The sequence below is a fragment of the Anthonomus grandis genome, chromosome 11 (genome assembly GCF_022605725.1).
Source record: "Anthonomus grandis grandis chromosome 11, icAntGran1.3, whole genome shotgun sequence".
NCBI lineage: Eukaryota > Metazoa > Arthropoda > Insecta > Coleoptera > Curculionidae > Anthonomus > Anthonomus grandis.
This window is the reverse complement of record NC_065556.1, coordinates 22,403,083-22,423,744: the sequence shown is the minus strand read 5'-3', so window position 1 is coordinate 22,423,744 and position 20,662 is coordinate 22,403,083. Positions and strand designations below refer to the sequence as shown.

Genomic DNA, 20,662 nt, shown 5'->3' with positions numbered 1-20,662 from the left:
TCTTACCGAGTTTCTTCAAGATTTAAACAAGCTTCCTTTACATTACTGTCATAAAGATACCAACAGAATGTACTTGGAACAGTCTTTTTAGTCATGGTCCGATTTATACCGTATCTACATGGGGCAATGCCAAAAAAAGGGGCAAAATTCAATGTCAATTATTACAATGACTAAACTTGCCGACGAAATGAAAATCTCAATATTCCGACCTAGAAAGGACCAATGTGATGTCTGTTTTAAGTATAAGAACGAAAATATAGAAGCGGAAGAATATAAGGAACACATTGAGAAAAAAAAATTAGCAAGACGTGAAAAAGAAATAGATAAGGAGAAGGCGATAAATAGTGAGTTTCACATGATGACCATGGATGTGCAAGCTGTGAAGCTATCTCCGCAAATACCAGCTAGCACGTTGTACTATAAACAGAAGTTGTGTTGCCATAACTTCACGATTTATAATTTAGTCAACAACCAAGCCGTTTGTTATTGGTTTAACGAAACTATTGCCAATGAACAAGCATCTATTTATGCTTCCTTTTTAGTAGACTACTTACAAGAGCAACTTTTAACCCAAGAGGCCAAAAGATTTATCATTATTTATTCTGATGGCTGTACGGCGCAAAATAGGAATAGTATGCTCGCTAATGCTCTTCTTTATTTATCAGAGAAGCATGAAGTTTCAATTACGCAAAAGTTTTTGGTCGAATGAAATCCATAGAGCTATTGAAACCTGCTTAAAAAACAAAGAAATCTATTTACCAAGTGATTATTTAAAAATCACTAAGCAAGCACGTATTAAAAATCCCTATTTAGTAAAGAATATGGGCTACGAGTTTTTCAAAAACTACGGCCATAAAGATTTTTTAAAGTATGCCTCGATTCGGCCTTCAAGAATGAATAATGATAAGGCTATTGTGACCAATATTAGAGCGTTACAATATTGTAATGGGCAAATTTCATTCAAGTTAAAATTTTCATAGGAAGACTTTCACCACCTTCCCCTAAGACCAAAAAATGTTAACTTTAACAATGTAATATTTCCGCCTCTTTACCAATCGCCTCTTCCAATTACGAAAAAAAAGTATTATAATTTACAGAGCATTAAGGCTACAATTCCTAAAGATTGTTGGAGGAATTTTTATGAATTATTGAGGAGTTTTTATGAACAGTTGACTTACAAGTAAAAATATTTTGCCAAGAAAAGTTTTGTCAGCTTTTATTTTTCATTTTTTTAATTTAATTTTATTTGTATTAGGTTGCTACATCAAAAATACTTTTATAAAAAGATGTTGTTTTTAAATTTAGAAAAAGACCGGATCACAAACTTTTTGAAGTACCTGATAATGTGATTATATTATTAGAATGTTAATAGGTATTTAATTATGTTAAGAAATAAGTTTAGGGTATTAGTACACACATTTTTATAATGTTTAATACTCCTTTGCAGAAAATATTGAATATTCTCCTATTTTATTTTCTGTAATAAATACACAAAATTTATTTGTATTTTTTTCGTAGTTTTTTAAGAATGCAATATCTCGTATCTGTATTATTTAGACTCAGTACCTCGTAAATGTATTTTTTTTTATAAAAAAAGAAAATTATAATTTTTTTCTAGACTGATGTCATTATGTTCCTGCTACATAAATAAATGTAAGAAAAAAATCATTACTTGTCGCTTATTACCAAAATTAAACAGTTTTATTGTTCTCCTGAAAAATTTCCAAAATGTTACTTACAGGGTCCTGCTTTTTGACCCTCGATATCACGTTTTTACAGAAATAATTATACCAAAACTGTAGCGATCTTACCTAAAAACTTAATTTTTATTAGTTTTTATTATTGTAGATCTTACTTACGCGTCCTACGAATGTATAATAATGTACATTCTCATCAACCAGAACTTTTAACCCCTAAAATTACAAATGTTTTACATGTATATGAAAATTTTATGAACGACTTGTTGACGTTAATTTTTAACATTAAAAAAGGCATCGCGAAAAATAATTAGAACCAAAACTGTGAAATTTTTAAGATTATTTAGACTTATGTACTAATAAAAATTAAATAACAATCTAAGCACATGGCTCTTATTTTTTTTCCTAATTATGTTAAAAATGTAGACTTTCTAAATAAAATCCTACTCTATAAACTATAAGATGTAGTAAAAAAAGTATCGAATTAAACGTAGTAGTCCGTCTGTTTAGCCATGACAGTTCAAGAAAAACGAATAAAAAGTTATTTTAATGTAGGCGAAACAATAAAGCTCCGATTTACGAGGTATTTGAACATTCTGAAATTAAAAGCGTGAATTGTTTTAGTGTTGCAATCTCATGTTCACTTCTCTAAGGTCACGAAAATATTTTTATATAAAATAATTTACGTTACCTTTAAATATACACTAAAGCACTGGAAGCCCATTTTTTTTATACGTACACACAATAATGAATTTATGTTACTTTCTAAAAATGTAATTAAAACAGCTGGTTATTTAACAGAAGCCATAATGGGACTTAAAAATAATACTTAATTAGGTGAAATGTAAACATTATGAGGGATAAAGATAGTATTTGTTTGAATCATTAAAATAAATTTTACGTTTCGGTGTTTTGTTATCTTTTGCGTATAGACGTGAAAGTATTTTTAATAAATACAATATCAGTTTGAATTAAGTATATTATAAAAAAATTGTGTAAAAAAACGCGCTATATATAATATCCTAAGGCCTATACAAATATTAACATTTAAATCAAAAGATTCCCAAAAGTTGAGATGGTAATTATTCACAGATAAAACAATAGCGGGTTTAAAGAAAAGTCGACAATTAAAACTTTCGAAGAGCCGCAATAACTGACTGAAAGAGCAGAATGAAAGTCGAAAGTCAAAAGTTCCCAAAGTTGACGATATTTAAATTCGAAACGGCTGAAGTTTTCCCGAAGAAATGCCAACAATAACGCCTGAAAGCGGCTAATTTGATTTTCGAAAAGTTTTCAGTCGGCTTTTTGTAGGCCAAACAACCCCAAATCTCCAGAGAAATAAACAAAAAAAAATAATTCGACAAATGACTTTTTACGTTTATCTTAGTCTATATATAAAAATCTTCAAAATGCTAATGTTTTTTTGTTATAGTAAGTGAAACTAAGCGATTTTTTAGGACAAAGGAATTAGAAAATTATAAAAATATCGCTTTAAGAGAATTATTTTGTAGTTTTATTACTGTTTTACTTAAAATGCGTTAGTTTTCTTAATTTTCCTATTTAAAGCTCTTATTGTATTTCACCTTATTAGTTGGTTCTGTATCCCTATTTAAATAAAATATTCTCATTTTTCTTAAATTAAAAAAACTAGGTCACGTAGACCTGCTAACTTTAAAAATTTTAATTTTGCGCGAATATAGTGTGTAATAACTGAAAATTATGAAAAACTACTATAACTCTTACTTTACGGTGTTTTTTTTAGGATTATTATGGTTTATTTAAAATTTATTAGCATTCTCCATTTTATTTATTACTAATCTTAATATTTGTTGTTCTGTGTATTTAAAAATGACTCTCTGAGTTAGTCAAAATCAAAAACATTCAAACATTCTATAATGTTGACTTTAAAAAAAAAAGAAAAATCAAGTTAGGTCAATTCATTTCATTACCCATCAACTATGGGTAAACATTTAAAATTAAAAGCTATTCACTACTTTGGTGTTATCTAATTAACACTAAAATTGTCGCTTTACGGGTACTAGTTTGTTTTTTCTTGATATTAAAATAAGTTTTCTCAATTTTCTTATTTAATTACTTTCTTGTTTTTGTATCTTATTACTCCTTTTTGTGTGTGTTTTTTTGTGTTTTTTTGTGTGTGTTTTTTTGTAAATGGTTTTAATGTTGAATTTAAAAAATATTAACTAGACCATTTTAGTTTTTAAAATTTTTAATTGATTTTCTAATAATTAAGGTATGACCATACATTCTTTCAAAATTGTTTTTTTGACGGCGAACATTACAAATTTTGAGTACAAATTGAAAAACACAGATAAACTTTCAAAATTTTCATTTTGTGATAATGATTTAGTTTTATTGATGGCGAATTTAAAATTTGATAGTTCTTCTTAAGTTCTTTATTTAATATTTCTCTACTTTATTCATTTTTACGTATAATTTCTAAAATAATAAATTGAAAAGTAGCGTTGAACGAGCTTTGAAAAATAATCTATTTTTTTACTAACGATAGTTAAAACAAGACGAACCGAACATGTAAGTCAGTAATACAAATTTTTCTAAACTTTAGGGCTAGTTGCCATCAAAGATCGATTCTGTTTGGTAAAACTCTGAAGTTCTAGAGTATTGACTAGAACGTTAAATTTACTGGTCCAGACAATTTTTAATTTAAAATCCAAAAATATTACCTTCAAACTAATCATAACTAAACGTAAAATTAAAATGAACACCCAAATGTTAAAAAAAATGCAATTAAAACAGTTCAACCGTTCATTTGGCCTCCGGTCAATAAAAGGGGGGGTTAATTGTTTCGCAGCGAACTGTATTCCAGCCCCCGTGTCGAAATTTATGTACCGCTTTAGTGCTTTTTGAAATATTCGAACGGAAAAATCTGTTGGTCCCTATTTCGTGCATTTAAAACTTGTCAGTATCTTGTTTATCTATAGCAAAACAAAGCATTTTTTTACGATCAAATCGATTACATTTTCGGTTTAAACTTGTTGTCGTAATACATATTTACCTTGAATACTCGTTAAATAACATTTAAAACGAAAAAGAGTTTAAGCTATTTATTTTGATAGACTAGTTAGATATATTATGATAGATTTGTAATATGACTGCTTACAGTAAAAAAAAACATGATAGTTAGGAGAAAATCGAGAAAAATGACAATTATTAAAGAAAGTGTTACAAAAAAGTAGAAATAATTCCCGCAAAGCGACATATTGGGTGCTTTTTATATGATTTTTAAATTGGGTGAGGGTATATTTGGTTCCAGGCACTTGCAGTTTTTTTCCAGAAGAACTGAACTATTTTCAAAAAAAGCATATACAGTTCTCTTTAAAAAAAGTATAATTTTTGGTTTAAAATGATTATTTAATCAAACTAGTTTATGCAGAATTCCTTAGCTATATTTAAGTCACAACACTTTTTTATAAATTTAAAAAATATAATAAATTTCAATATATTTGGAAGAAAAGTACAGTTGCCTTTAAAACTCGTTCAACTTTTATCTTTAAAGCTCTATATATCATCAACAGTTGCTCTGACATCAAAATCATTAATATTAAATGTATGCAAAATTTCCTGTGCTTCAGTTGTATTAAAACACTTTTTCTCATAAATTAGCCAATTTTTTAGATATATGTATAAAAAGTACTTTTTTTTTAAAAGTACTCTTTTTTTGAAAAGTAAAAAACGTATAAAGGTTTTTGGTCAAATTTTAGTTTCTTTAATTATATTCGTCAAGATAAGCCTAAGGAATTATTTTATTTAATATTATTATTAGCGTTGAAATGAATTTCCATTTTCACATCTGCAATCAAAATACCAACCTCGAAAAATGAATTATTAAGAAACTTAAATATTTTGAATAATTTTACAATTTAATAAATTTACAAAGGGGTTTTAAATAAGTAAAGAGAAAATAATAATAAGGTAAAATTCAATAAGATTACTAAATAAGAAAATCGAGAAAGCAAACACAAGGACATACTAAACGCTAACTAAATTAAAAATTTTATTAACAAAACTATGCTTTTAGGTAAATTAAGAAATGTATTTGAATAAGCATCTTAATTAAATACTTTTTAACTTATTAGGATGTTTTTGAAAAAGAATCAATTATTTAAATTATTATTTTTAAACTAACATAAATATATTAATGTCGAATAATTTAAACATTTTTTAATAAAAAGACAAAAAAATATTATAAAATAAAAAATACTGAGATTTTTAGACATGAAAATAAAGAAAGCTACAAACTTTTGATAAAATACCGATGAAACTAAAAATATTGCCCGTAAATCAATAATTTTTGAAGTCCATCTACTTTATAGAAAAGTTATGTTAATCATTATAATAGACTAATTAAAACTACATTATATTTGTAGTGCTGAATTATATATGACTGTTTAAAGAAAAAATAATAATTAATTAAAAAAACAAAAAAAAACGTGATAATTAAAGAAGAAAATCGAGAATATAGTTGCAGGTTTTCTCAAGAAAATTCAAATCAGGCCTGTTTTTTGTATCTATACCTAAAATCTTGATTATGTATTGTCATAAGTACAACATTATGAACGTTTTTAACTAAATTCCATTATTTTAATCGTTTAAAAGTAAGTCTTGGGAAATATTGAATTTATTCAAAGCAGTTAGGTTAGATTTTATTGTTATTATGATGCCGACCTCTAAAAATTATTTTTCTAATAAAACTTTAAAGCTTTTTTAAATAAGCACACAAAATACAATAAAAGGATAAAAAAACAGTAAGATTATTAAAAAAGAAAGTTGAGAAAGCAAATGCATTTGTCATTAAATACTTATAAAACTGATAATGTAATCGATGAAGCAATAATTGTAGTGGTCCTACATTTAAAAAAAGTGTATGAATTAGCAGATAACGTATAACATATTAAAGCCAAAAAACAATAACCAAACAACAATTAAGGCCTTTAAATAAGAAAATTGAGGAAACTAATAAATTATAATTGTAAGGAAGGAGGAAAAAAAAAGAGGAAATAATTGCCGCAAAGTGACAATCTTGGTGTTTTTCTATATTATCTTAAAAATAATTGAAGGTATAATTGATTTCAAGCTGTTAGAGTTTATTTTTCTTAATTAAAATTTAGCCTGTTTTTTTGTATTTATAGCCAAAATTTCTATTTTGTTTCATCAAAAAGAAAAAAATTCTGAAGATTTTTACTCAAATTTTACTTTTTTATACTTTAAAATTTGATATATTTAAAGTTAAATGTAAAAAAATGTATTTGGTCAAATTGTTAAGATTTTTGGTCAAATTTTTTTTTCTAATTTTATTCGTTCAAATATTTCTTAGAAAATATTTGATTTATTTTAGGCAGTTGGATTTTCTTATTATTGAAATAAACTTATATCTGCCACCTCCAAAATGATAAAAAGTAATAATAAGGGAAAACAATAGGACTACTAAACAAGAAAATTGAGAAATCTAACAGATTTCGCATGAAATCCTAAGTATATGATAAGTATAAATATGAATTAGCATCCGAATTAAACACATTTAATTAAATAGGATGCTTTAATAAAATATATAAACTGTTACAAGTTAACTAACATACTAAAATAAAGTTATTCATTTATGCCTAATAAACTAACCATTTTTAAAAAAGAAGGTAAGAAAATATATTAAAATCCATAACAATAAGATCTTTACACAAGAAAATTGAGAAAAATAACAAATTTTAAATAAAACTGAATCCATAAGTCACCAATTTTGGATATCCGCCTGATTCATAGAACGCTTCTATAAAATAATAAATTATTTAAACTAATGTGTATTATTTATTATAAAATTATGTATTAATGCTTCATAATTTAAGATTTTTTAAACAAGAACATAGCAAAATATATTAAAGTAAAAAAATTACAAATCATTTAAATAAGAAAATCAAGACTAACAAACTTTAAATAAAATTGAAAATAATACTCGTAAATAAGCATTAATATTATTTTAAAATGTAAAAGTATATTTAATTCCGGGCAGTTGCAGTTTTTTTATTAAAGAATTTCAAATCGGACCTGTTTTTTGTACAATTCAAATTTCACTTTTATAGATATATTTTTATTTCTGAAAGTAAGTCTAATAAAATATATTACCTATTCCAGGCAGTTGAGAGCGTGATTTTCTTATAAAAATACCCACTTATAAAAAATAGCATCAAGAAAATAATATTAAGGTAAATACAATAAGAATACTAAACAAGAAAATTAAGAAAGCTAACAAATTTGATATAAAACTCTACTTTAACTAAAAATTTTTTCCGTAAAGCAATCATTTTCGGTGTTCCGTATTTGAAAAAAGGCATAAATTAGTATGTTAGTTATATACTTTTAATTAATTAAAATGTTCTCGGAAAATAAAATTTGTGCTCGAGAAAACTAATACTACTTTTTTTTTAAATTACACGGATTTTATTCGCACTAATATAAAATTCAAACTAATTATTCCCTATACGGCATGCCCCTCCTAGAGCTCATAAATATAAAATAGAGCAGGGCAAAGCAGAGTTATTTTTCTTTGCCGAAGCCATACTGGATAGTCATATTGTATTATTTACATGGTAATATCTTTCAGCATTCCAAAAGCGGAAGCTCTCTTACATATAAATCCACATATAAATTGCTAAAGTCAACTTAAAGCTGTTTCTGATCTTGGCTATACTTTATTCTAGATAGCTACTGTTTTAAAAAAAAATGGAGCATATTTATTAATTATTTGTAAAGTATTTTCGTGTTGTCCTCCCTTTACGGGGTGAAAATTAATAATGCATTAGGTTTCGCTTCATCAGAAAATAAAAACAAATTTGCGTTAATAAAGTTACGGGTTTGTCCGGTTGGTTTTCATTTTCACAGGAAACAAGGGGAAAACATTAAAATTAGACACGCAATACGGATAAGCGAGAACGAAGTCATTTAGCAGGGCGTTTCTAGAAGGTCATTTTTATTTTCTGGATCCAGAAACCTCAATATGACCCTTAAACTTTTATTAGATATTAAAACACTCAAAAGTTCTGTAAATTAAAGCTGGAAAAATGTTCTGCATGATGCTAAATAGTTTCGAAAAGCAAAAAACGCTTTTGAAAAATGTGCAAATTTTGTTGGCAAAAAAAAAACTCTGGGAAAAGTTCATTTACATTGCATTCGTAAATGTATCGCAAAATTAGAATACTCGTCATAAAAACCGGTTCGAAAGTTTTGTTTATTCGTAGCTCTGGCGTAATTAAAACTTGTTTATTGAAAAAAAATTCATAAAGTAAAATGTGTCTTTTATGGCTGATCTATATAGCATTTTTAAAATTGTTTTGAATTTATTGTAAAAAAGGTTTATTATGTAGAACCTATAACTTCCATTAGTACGTAGTAAAATTATCTGAGCTGCAGTTGTCTTTACAGTTCTTCTTAATAGAATGACAAAAAAAATGAATAAAGTAAGAAACGAGTAAAAAAAAAAATTAATAAAAATAATACTTTTAAGAAAAAATTTAATGAAATTAAAAATAATGCCCCAAAAATGACTAGATGGCTGCTAGGAGACTCTTCTTCATCTAAGTTCAACCTACTTGGAAGATAATCTGCATTTAAAATATTTAATCTATTCCAGGCAATTTCAGCTTTTTTACTGGCAGTTTTTAAAATCAATAAAATCATTAGCTTACATCGTGGAATATATAAATATATTTACCCAGAAATCTAGAATAAATAAATATTGGCACGAATATCATTCAAAAACAGAAATTCAGTATAAATAACAAAAAAGAATTATAAAATAATAAAATGGTCATAAATGTTTAAAAAAAATAAAAACTATATGTATATACAAATTTTTAAATAAGAAGACATAGAAAAATTATTGAGGAGAAAAAAATAGGCTAATCAAATAACAAAATTGATAATATTTACAAATTTTAAATAAGACTTTAATAAAACATAATAAATATAATGTAAGTAGAATGACAATTTTAATAATTTTATTTAGTTTTCTTTTGCACCAGAGAGTTTTCTAAGAAAATATTTAATTTATTCCAGACTAAAAGTTTTCCGGTTGAAGTTTCCTTACAGACAGCTTGGAAAATAGTTGCAGGCTATAAAATCATGAGCTTAATTTGTGGAATATTTATATATATATGAATAGTTAACCTCGAATAACAGAATAAATAAATATTAATTTTAAATATTATTCAGGAATATAAATTTTATCTAAATCCCTGGAATAAAATTGAAAGTTTAAAATATTGTAACCTTGAAAAATTAGTTTCAATCTTTGGAAGATATAAATTATATAATTTCGGTTGTTTTAAAGAAGTGATTTGACTAAAAAATAAAAAAAGGGCATAAGATGTATGGAATAAAATGGGTATTGAGTTTTAAATCCTGGAATATGGATTGAAATGCCTGAAAAGTATTAAAAGTATATTTTTTATATTAGGAAAAAAAAATTAAGTTACTAAGAAGAAAAAACAAAAAGATGATTCAATAAGAATATCCTAATACGATAAATAAAAAATACTATTAATACATTTGAAACAAAAATAATAATCGAAAATAATGTCAGTAACACTACAATTTTTTTATTAATTCTTTTGCTTTAGGACGTTTTTAAGAAAATATTTATTTAATTCTTGTGAACTTAAAAAATTACTTTAAGTCTCTGGAAAAATTACATAATTTCAATGGCCTTGGACGAATGGGTTCTTAAAAAATAATAAAATGCCTTTAGATATCTGGAATAAAACCGAAATTTAGTTCTAGGTCCTGAAATATGGCTTTCAATGCCTGGAAAGTATAAAATATTTATATACAATTTTAAAAAAGGAAGACAGAGCATAATTATTAAGAAGAAAAAACAATAAGATGATTGGACAAGAAAATCGAAAATATTAACAAATTTTTTGTAAAACGCTGATAAAACTGAAATTAATGTCAGCAACATGACAATTCTCCTTCCAGTCTTCTTTGCTCTGGAAAGTTTTCTAAGATATATTTGATAAATATCCAAGCAGTTGAGGGATTTCCTGCTAAATAACTTTTATACAAACTATGGTAGCTTAAGATTCCTGGAAGATATAAAATATGCTTTTAACTTATAGTAATGACATGTCTTGTGATTAAAAATTGGTTCTGTAGAGTGCACGTCTTAAAATTAATGTTTTTAAGGAATATAAATATTAGAAACCGTTGATCAATGTGTAACCAATTCTTAAAGGAATAGTTTTCAGACATAAATAATAAAATAGCCTAAAATATAAATTGATCTATTAATAATAAATTAAATTCTATTTGGAAATATTTGATTTATTTCGATCTAGAGTCTTTTCACCAAAAACCTTGATACTTAAGTTTCGCAAATTTAAATTATAAATTATGATAAGCTTTAGATTATTGTTATATTTTTTTGCTGGAAAGCTTTTGTATATACTTTAATAACAAGAAGTGAAAAATACCACTTTTAGAGAGCATTGAAAAAAAAAGAATATTTAAAAATTAAAGAAAACTAACAACTTAAAGCAAAAACGCAATAAAATTAACAAAAATGCCCGTAAAGCTACAATTTTGTCAAGGGTTTAGTACCCGATAATTTTTAAATTCTTCTAAAAAAATTATATTGTTTATGACTTTTTAAGTGAATATATCTGAACAAAAACATTATTAGTTATTATTATCGTATAAATTGCTTTTAACTATCACTTAATTATGAAGGCCCTGGAATAAAATTAAAATTTGCTTCAAGAATCCTGTACCTTAAAAATAATATACAATTTTTCAATAGGAAGACAAAACGAAATTGTTAAGTAGAAGAAACAACAAAATGAAAAAATAAGAAAATCGAGAAAATCAACAAGTTATAAATAAAATGCCAATCACATTAAAAAAAATATCAGTAAAATTATTATTTTGGTGCTTTTTTGGTTCTTTTACTCTAGAAAGTTTTCCAAGAAAATATTTAATTTATTCCAGGCAATTTAAGCCTTTCTTGCAAACAAGTTATTTCAAAAACTACGACTGCTTTTAATTCCTGAAAGATATAAATTATCTTTTCAATTCAAAGCAATTGGCTTCAAATATAAATTAATAAAATAAAAATAATAATTTCTTCAAGGAACTCCCTAATTAATTTCAGTAAAATACGAATGAAAGATAAATTATGATATTTGAGAAGTCGTTGTATGCGCTTTATTTACTAATTATTTTTTGGAAACAGTTTTCAAGTCCTAGTACACCATTTTCAAAAAAATAACAAAAAAAAATAATGAAAGGAAGAAATTAATAAAATGAACAAGTTTCAAACAAGAGGCAACCAAAACTAAAATTAAGGCCAGTAGCCAATTTTACCAAAGGTATATTATCTGGTGACTTAAAAAAAATTATATTAATGGCTTCTAAAGTGAATATATTCGAACAAAATCGTATAAATGGCAAAAAAATAGGCCAAGGCAGTCGTAAATACTGCATTGAAATAACAAAGGAAAATTCAATTTATCACTAAACTAATATCAAACTGTCACCATATAGAATAAACCAATCGAAGCCTGAACTTGTGGAAACAGTTCACAAAGCACTTGTGGTAACAGCCCATTAGAAAATAATGCGAGACCGCTTATCCGGCCTCGCATGATGTACGAAGTAGTATTAACGTAATTTTCCCTGCGTTCGACAACACTCCTTCATTCAATTTCTGAATTAATTAAATTGAAAAATAAATAAGCTTCTACGTCGTATGGGGTCTAAATACGTTAAAATCGGTCCATAAGGGTTTTTGGTTTTATGATATCCATCTTGTGTATTAAAAATTGCGAAGAAAATTTGAAAAATTAAAGATATCGAAGCCATTTAAGTTATGCATCATTAATGTTTTTGACGAAATTTGAATTAATTTTGAACGATCATTTATGTAAGTAAGATGTCACAGGCAAACAATAGGCATAAGCAATCTATTTACTATGAAAGCGTGGTAATTGAATTTCACCGCTTCAGGGAAATATTTGCTTCGATCACATTAACTGCACAACAATAAGTTGATTAAATGTATTTTTAAAAAAACTGACAAGGCTTTTGTGTAACATTTTGGGGTTTCTCGAGACGGGAATATTAATATTTGTATTTTTTATTGCAGAACCAATCTTTTATTTGTAAATGTAGGTATTTTATCTATAGACCTAAGATATTTCGGCTACAAAAGTAAGCTAAAAGTGCTTAAGAAAATATTTAAAACTGAAATATTAAAACAGGAATCTATGCTATAATTTACTCTAGAAATATGCAGGATTTTTTGAAATAGACTTGATAAATAAGGAATAAAAGAAAACGAAGAGACTCGAGAGCATTTTCAATATAGCAAAACTATAAAAATGTTTACTTTACTTTCATTATTTTCAGTTTTATTAGCGCCTTATTTCAAACTTGTTAGTTTTTTTGATTTTGTTAGTTAATTCTTATGTTTCATCTCTTATTAGTTTTTTTTAATAGTCCTCTTAATTTTTTTTTAAATAAGCCAAACTGGGGTAGGACTTATGGTGTAATAAAAATTATTAATTTTCTCTGTAGATGACGTGAATGATTTGATTTCTTATGGCTTTGTATAAACTTACAATAATTTAGTAGTCTTTAGAAGGGAAAGAAGAAGGAAATGATCTAATTAAAAAAAACAGGATAAAATGGATTTTATTATATAATTATTACCTTAAAATACAAACTCCTTAACAAAATAGGAAATAAAGTTAATTTTTTTTTCAATTAACAGTTTTTCAAAAATTTTTACTACCACTGTATATTGATGAAAGGTTTAAGTCAAAGTCTTACAAGAAAATCATAAATACTTAAAAAAATTTGAACATATAAAATATTATAATTTATATGATGGACCTAAATGAATTAAAAATAGGCATATTATATATATATATGTAAGGTCTATTAAATTTTATATAAATTTAAAATTTTATTACGTTTAGAGGTGCGAAACTAAAATGTAATAATACTCGAAATGTATTTAATTAAATTATCAATTTATAAATTACGAACATTTCAAAAAGAATATATATATATGTATATAACGTATAGACAAATGAAATATAATTAATATTGGAGAATATAATAAAGCAACAGAAAATATAATTAAAATACAAAACTTAAACTGGACATGAGTGTCACTTAAGTTAAGCATGAATGCGACAAATTACATACCCAAGATATAACATTAAACAATATTTAATAATCAGCGAATGTTAAAACTTAAATTAAATTTAAAAGAATAATAAATTATGTATCAGAGCCTAAAGAATTAAAATTAAAACTAAACTAAATTTAAACAATATAAAAAAATTATGTAAATGTATGTAAAAATTAGAGAACTGTAAAGTTTTTGTTTATGTATTTATAAAATTAATACGAAATATTTTAAATTAATAAAATAAGACCAAATACTAAACACAAATGTGGTAAATGCCTAAAATAAAATATTAAATTATATTTAAATATTAAAACATAATGAGACTAAATTTAAAATTTATCAATTACATATACATTATAAAACAATAAATATGAAATGTTTAGTCAAACCTAATATATATTCAAAAATAAAATAAAGCAGCAAAAAATTTATTTGAAATTTAATATATAATAAAGTGGGTATTAGAGTTACTTAAGTTATGCATACTCACTTAATAATATGGAAAATTGGACCGATAATGAAAAAACTGAAATTATTAGTAAATTGTGCCTAGAGCCATTAAAATTATGCAAATTTAAAATTAATAAATAATCAGGATAATTAAGAACATAAAAAATAAGACGCGATAATGACTCTTTAACATTAAATTACTAAACTATCCACGCCACGTTTTCTCAAGTAAACTTAAAAGTTTCTGAAACCTTGCCGGTTCTCACCTTTCGGTGAGCCTTTCATTATAATGCTTTTAACGTCCCAACTAACAGCTTTTAATGATGCAGCATCTATCCTTTAAAAAAAGTTTTAATTTAAAGTAATAAGTTGAAAAGAAACAAAATAGCGAAAGTTTTTTGAAGTGGCACCTTTCTCCGTCGTGCCATTTATGGTTATTTTGCCAGCAACAGAGAAAAATAAGCTTTTAACACCTTTCAAGAATAATAAAACAGTTGACGCGTTAAAATTTTAAACAATGGAAATGCGTTGCACCGGATAAAACGAACTGACAGATATATAAACGTGAAAAGAGTTTTGTTTATTTTTTAAGTGCCTTTTTTTAATTGTTATGCTTCTCTGTAAACTTATTAATAAAATATTCTTGCAAAAGAAAAAGCTTTATTATAAATTAAAAGTATTTATTGGAATGGTTGGCTTGCAGCAATTTCGTTGGATACATGAATGTCTTTTTTTTTAGGTAAAAATGCTACTCTTTCAAACTGAATGCATATAAAAAACCGGGCAGAGCTATTGCCTCCTTGTAAAGATTCCGCTGTTTAGCAAACCCGAATATATTAAAATTTGATGTCAATTTATTGCTCGCACGAGGTAGCGAAGAACTTTACATTTCAGCCTCTACGTCTGTTATTTATTACCCACTCGGAATTTCCTTTAAGGCTTTTCATATTATAGCTACAAGAGAGAATTTAATATTTTAGTAAAGGCCTTAAACGTCAGTTTATTTTTAAAAAAAAAAGACAAAATATCGTCTCAACCATGTGAGAAAATCCTTAAAACTTTAAATTGGAAAACACTAACGAATAGCGCTCCGGTATTCCGAACATTCTAAAGAAAAGCATAACTGGCTAAATGGCGCAACTAAACTGAAACTTTCTTTTAAAAATGTTTCCGCGCATCACATATCTCTTAGATTTTCGTAATTTTCCACGAGGAAAACGGTGCCAACTGAAGTGCTTCCCTGTAATTTGATACGGTTTGAATGACTAAAATTGTTTACACGCGCGGGAGACAGAAAGCATCCAATCGTTTCTGGATTTTAATATGAGCTACGTCTTCCTTTTATTCTTGATTAAAAAACTTCACTTTTCTTTTTCTTTTTTATTTTATTGAACGTCTTTGAGGGAATTTTTAATTAAAATGTCTTTATTGAATGAGGGGTAAATTGCTTGATTTTCAAGCGCGAATAAATATTGTTTTGAAAATCTAAATACGTTAAATATTTCTTTTTTACTGTTCATTGCTATTACTTTATAGTTTAAGTTAATTAGTTAAGTTTATTTAAGGTTCTGCTTAGGTTTAGTTTATTATTTTTACCTCTGGTGGCTGCTTTTTAGTAGTTCATCTTGCATGTTATTAAGCTTATTTTTTATTGTAAATCCCAGTAGCTTATAATTTCAAGAAAGGAGTAGGTTCCTGAATAACGTTACAATACTTTAAATTTTACAATCAGTTATTTTTATAAGGAAAATAGTTTATTTTTTAATATGATTATTTTTTTTTTTTTTTTTTTTTTTAATAAGGTTTACAATTTTTTTAGAGATTATTTGAACTTTATACTCCAAAATTGATAAATAAAATATGATATTGGTCAGCGGATGTCCAATTACTCCTTTAAAAAAAATGTTAAGAAAATGAAAAAGATTAAAAGCTAACGATAAATAAAACTGTACAGGCAGTAATTTTTTAATGATTTTGTTTCATCTGGTATTTTATTATCATTTTTTAGATATTGCATTTTATTTTTCTTAGTGCAGGTATTTTAGTAAACGGTAAAATCCGTATGTTTAGTAATTGACTATTCCATTTATTTCTTTATATTTAAGATAATTTGTGAATTTTATTGTCTATGCGCTGTACTATTCTATAAAGTTGTTTTTGTATTTTCTTTTTATAGTGAAGTTTTTGAATACCTGTTTACATTTTTACAATTTTTTTATAAATTATCTTTATTTATTTATTTAGTTTCGCGGATGATCCTAAGCTTTTCAAAGAAACTCTATCAGCTTGTTTTGTCCTACAAGAAGATCTGGATTCTATGACCAATTAGTTTTTGTAAAACAAAATATGTCAGAGTCAGTGCATACATGCAGAGCATTTTAAAATTTATATTTAATTAAGAATTTGCTGTCAATAAGTCATAAAAATAATTAGGTTTTATTATTCGTAATTCTAAAAATTAAAAAAAATCTTAGCCATATTTTATGTCATTCAAAATATACACGTCCGGTACAGTAAAACTATCTGAGATTTATCTTCTTTCTTCTTCTTTATCAAAGCATGTTCGAAATGTGATAAAAGGCAACAATGTTTTATGGCTTTTTTTATTATAAATTAAATAACATAAGATACTAAAGATGCACTCTTAATAACACAATAAATTTTCATATTAAACCTTTAAACCAAATAAAAACACTGTAATAATTTGTATAAGGGTAATAATATTGACTTTCTTAACGTATCTACATATATGTGAACTTAGAAATTTAACAATATCTTAGCTTTCCAATTTATCACATAAAATTTTATTTTCTGAACTAGTATTTTTGCTTATTTTAATATCTAAGTTTATTTGAAGTTATTTTTGCATTAGGTAATTTGATAGGAATCTTACTATATAATTAAAGGTAAAAGGTTATGTAAATTGATTTGTTTTAATTTGATGTAAAAAAAAATTAATAATTTTTTTAAGTATTATTATATTTTTATTTATTTACCTAATTTATGTGTTTGAAGCTAAGAAACCAAAAGAATTAATACATTTGTAGTAAAAATTAAACCAGAAATTTTGAAATCGAAGGCCTCTCCTGAAGAGCAAATAAGATATTAAATAAAATATACAAAAATATTTGGGCAAAATAGTTCATTAACTATTAAGACCCCCACAATTTTTACTATCTTATATGCTTTAAAGATTTTTTTCATAGCACAGTTACAATTATTGCATAACATCGATTTCCCATTATTAATTAACCAACCCATAATGATTGTCGTCATCATTGAGCAAACACAACTACCACCCAACAAATAACCAAAATAGAATAGTATTTCCACTATTCCCAAACACGTTCCAATTTACCCCCAAATTGCAACTGAACATGTAAAACTCCGTAATGGAATTGTATTTTATATGCAAATCAGCTCACTTGCGACGGTTTAATAGCGAAAATAATTCGGGAATAGCACCGGCTTTATTATAGAGAAGTGCTACTCGTGCCACAAAAGCTTATGCAAATTTATTCGATTTCATCGGTGATTTATTTGAATTATCCCTAAATAGTGTCAATCGCGTTCTAAAAGGTTATGCATATTTATCAATTAAATTCAATAACAATTGCTAAAAATATTTTTGTTTAGTATTTTATCTGATATAAGATATATAACGTGGATATCCACAAATATTTTTCGATGCTTTTTATTAGTTTTCCAACCGGAATTTACGACGTCCATTTTACTTGGGGCTTTTCGGGTGATGTTATTTATTACATATCAAAGCGCCTGGAGGAACATAAATTTAAAATACGTGTGTGCTAATGCGTAATTGATGGAAAATGTTGCCATAGACACATACATACAATAGATTCGGTGTTTTCTCGGCGAATTGGTCAAGTGATAAAGAAAATCATTTGTTTCTTTGAAAAACTACAGCTTTACTAGAGGGTTTTATTAGTTTTTTTTCTCAATAGTTTTCAATTATTTGTTTCTTTTATCTTGGTTAAAACTTGTTAAAACGCTTGCCATTGATTGCAGATAAATTTAATTTGAAATATTGGCAAAATAAAAACAGTTGATTTTCTTTAGCAATTTACTCTTTACATATGCTTTACAATTTTGGTGATAAATTTTAGTTCTAAGTCTAATTAATTATTTACGTAACTCAGTAATTTATATGGCGAATTTATTGGTAATTTTAGTAAATTTTTTATAAATACCAATCATAATATAATAAATACAAATCGAATTAATCCAGCGGCATTGCAGTAAACTAAATTATCATCGAGAATAATGCAATTTAATAATATCGACTGAATTACCTGCCTAACTGATTAATTGCATGATAAAATCGTGGTAAATTTATGTTGGTTTAATGGCTTGTCCGGTTACACGTCTGCCACGCGACGTGGTCCTTTACGTTTTATTCTGCACATGATGTGTCATTAATTATGATTAAACATGATACAATATTATGAACTTTTATGATTTTTTATTACTAGCAACTAATTTTAATTGGGATATCTTTAGAAAAAATACAGAATAAGGTATATAGTTTTCCAAAAATTAGGAAGAAACGTTTTAGGTGCTCAATAGCTTTCAATAATGGTCAAATAATTAATAAACCAAAATTAAAATGAATTATTTCTATTTATTTGACACAAAGTTCATAACTCGAAAAATTGACCAGATGTCATTTTAAGAATTTATACGCATATTTCATAGACAATTTCGTTGGATACCTATTTAAGCGTTTTTCCAAATTCGTACAAGAATTTGAGAAAAAAAAATTTTCCGAAAACATTGATTTTTTTCTATTTAATCGACACAAAGTTCATAACTCAAAATATGGACCAGGTGTCATTTTGAAAATTTCTACATCTATTCCATGGATTATTTCGTTAGACTTTTATAAGTTTTTCCAGATTCGTACAAGAATTTGAGAAAAACTTTTTTTTTTTTAATATTGTTTTTTTTTCTATTTATTCGACACAAAGTTCATAACACAAATATGTTATTTGTGTTATGAACTTTTTTTTTGAAAACATTGAGTTCATAACGGAAAACCTACATTTATTTTTTTTATAAATAAAAAAAACGAAGTTATATTGGAAACATTGGTGTACATGGCTTGTTGATTCCCTCTTTCAATACAAATTTATTGCCTATTAAATCAATGAAAACCTATACAATTTTTGTAGGCCAGACAATTTTAGGTTATATCTTTTTTATTATAAAGTAAAATGTAAAAATATAATAAAGTTTATTTGTATTTTACTATTGTTTTATACAGGTTGCAAATAATTATCACAGCAGTGACTCAAGCCAGTAAAAAACAATTGGTATAATATTTACTTTAGACACGATGCCCTTTAAAACTTTTTTATTACTAAGATAAGAAAAAAATGTTATATATTATTTCATGGTTAGTTATAGTTCTCTAAGTTTTAAAGTACTGCCTAAGGAGATAAAGATTTTTTAATACCAAGTGTACCTTAAAAATGACGAGGAAAATAAAATATTTTTCAACTCTATCTAATGATCTAAAAGTTACTTCGAACCGGTCTAAAACAAAAGAACTTTTTTTAATTCACCATTTCGACGTGTTATTTTCAACAAAATCGAACGTTTTAATATCAATAACGGCACATAATACTCCCAAATTAAAAGTTTCACAGTTAAATGGCCCAATTAATTGCCATTTTAATTGCCCATCGTCTCTAAAAATATGCCCGATAAAATAAACACACAAAAAAAAGAGCGAAAAAGATGCGGGCAAAAGTAAAATAATTCCCACGAACTTTTATCTGGCGTTGATTGATTTAAAGATAATTGTTAATTGTTTTTAACTTTAAAGTTTAGACTGAGCGCCAAATGGTATTTGGACCTTCGAAATTAATTAGGACGTAAATGAATTAGAATTTATATACAAGTTGTCGCGGAAATTTGTATTTTTCAAATTTATTTCACTGTATAAAAACTCAGGGTATCCACGCAAACTTAATTTTTTACAATAATATTAATTTTCTAAAAGGGGACTTTTATAGAGATAGCTTGGGGTATGCTAAGAAACCCATAACTGATGGCTTAATTGCCTTTTACCATTAAGTAATTTACATAGTAAAGCATTTAAATATAAATTTGGATGATATTCTAAAAATACTAATATTATAAGACTAAAAACACACAACTTAATTTTTATTACAAGTTAATTTGATTTTCCACTTTGATGTGTTCTAATTATATAATTTTTTTATTAGCCTGTTTATTAACGAATAAGCCGCATTTCTCTAAATATCTATTT

The 20,662-nt window shown here is 25.8% G+C and overlaps 1 protein-coding gene across 5 annotated transcripts in view; it reads right to left on the bottom strand.

Moving 5' to 3' along the window:
- Positions 1-20,662, bottom strand: part of LOC126742054 (calcitonin gene-related peptide type 1 receptor) — a 106,824-nt gene that overhangs the window by 74,370 nt on the left and 11,792 nt on the right. The window contains exon 1 of one of the 5 annotated variants that reach the window (XM_050448578.1): positions 2,389-2,489. The exons of the other annotated variants lie outside the window; for them this stretch is intronic. The gene's annotated coding sequence lies outside the window, so the exon portion shown is untranslated. Of the gene's footprint in view, positions 1-2,388; positions 2,490-20,662 lie in introns of those variants that run through there. 5 annotated transcript variants of the gene reach the window in all.